The sequence below is a fragment of the Mus caroli genome, chromosome 2 (assembly GCF_900094665.2).
Source record: "Mus caroli chromosome 2, CAROLI_EIJ_v1.1, whole genome shotgun sequence".
Lineage (NCBI taxonomy): Eukaryota > Metazoa > Chordata > Mammalia > Rodentia > Muridae > Mus > Mus caroli.
The window spans coordinates 170,728,458-170,730,048 of record NC_034571.1 but is presented as its reverse complement, the minus strand read 5'-3'; positions in this window follow the sequence as shown (position 1 = coordinate 170,730,048).

Below are 1,591 nucleotides of genomic sequence, written 5' to 3'. Positions count from 1 at the left end.
ACCACTAGAANTAACAAGGAAAACCACCTACNTGCAAAGCGTTCAGGGAAACTCCATTTGTGGTAAGGTTATACATTATCATTTAGAGAGAATAATCACTGAAGGCTAACATAGGACTTGTTCTAAATTATGAAAAATAAAAATAGGGAGAGAAAGCTGATGGATCATTATTGTTTTGTTTTCTGAGACAGGNTTTCCTCTGTGCAGCCCTGGCCATCCTGGAACTAGCTCTATAGGCCAAGCTGGCCTTAAACTCAGAGATCCACCTGCCTCTGCCTCCTAGTGCGGAGACTAAAGGTATACATCCCCACATGCAGCTTGTTGATGGATACTTTTTCAAAGTGCCTTCCAAAGGTCTGGTGGAATNGAATCTTTATCTCATATAGTCAAAGGTAAGGACTGAAAGGATTTAAGAGTTCTTTTAAATAGCTCAGAGGCTGGGACTGCAGCTCAGTTGGCAGAGCACTTTCCTAACACACGTGACATCTTGAGTTTCATCCCCAACAGTGCATATACCAGGTGTGGTGTTGCATACCCAAGTTCCTATTATTTAGGAGGTAGAAAGAGGAGAATCAAAAGTTCAAGGGCATCTTCACCACAAAAGATTCAAGACCAACTTGTGTAACTGTGGGCTTTTCCTCCTGACCACTTTGTTCCCAGAAATAATGAGACTCTGAGACTATTTACTAATAAATGCTTAGGCCAATAACATTGGTTCGTTCTCCCACTAGCTCTTATGTCAATAATCCAGTTTATTCGAGTCCAAGTTCTTCTACTGGTTAGATTCCTCTCTGGGTGAATCTCTCAAGTCTATTTCCCAGAATTATTCTCTCTGCTGGAACTCCCACCTATTTCCTGCCTCAGCTCATTGGCCAAAAGGGTTTTTTTTTTTATTGACAGGTGAATGCTTTTACACAGTGCAGAGATTCTCTCTACAAACTTGGGCTAAGACCTTCTATTAAGATATTCCCTGAAAGGAAATCATTTTAGTAATAATGTAAAAACTAGTTTGGCATTATGAAAGGTGTCTACTTACAAGTTCTGAAATCTTGAAATCTTAGTTTGACTCAGGTGACCCAGGATTTGTACTCAGTTTCATGCTTCNTCCATGTTGTATGTGACTTGGTCTTTGATTACTGAAGGACAAATTTTGCTCATAACCACATAACCTCGATTTCCTTTAAATATCTTGTTACTTTGTTTAATTAGGTAACTAAGGTCATACCTAACCAAGACTGTAAACCAACTTTTCAGTTTCTGGAAGGGGACTTGCAGCCTCAGGATTTCTTTCATAAAAGAGAGCTATTAAATTGGGCTTATTTGATATGCTATATAAAAAGTCCTGTCAAATATTGAAATATGAAACCTTCAGGTTGTACTTACAGGTGTTAATGTAGAAATTTCCGGAAAACCTGGTATATCTAGGGTTAGGGTATCATCAGTTATATTCCTGTCATACTTGAAGACATGCCACAGAAAATTGTTAGCTCCTTAGCTGAGGCTTAATTTTCTTTCACAAATGTTTACTTTGACTCCTATAGATGGAAAGTGTCTATCAGCTCTGTCTCAAACTTCTTCCAAATGTCTACAT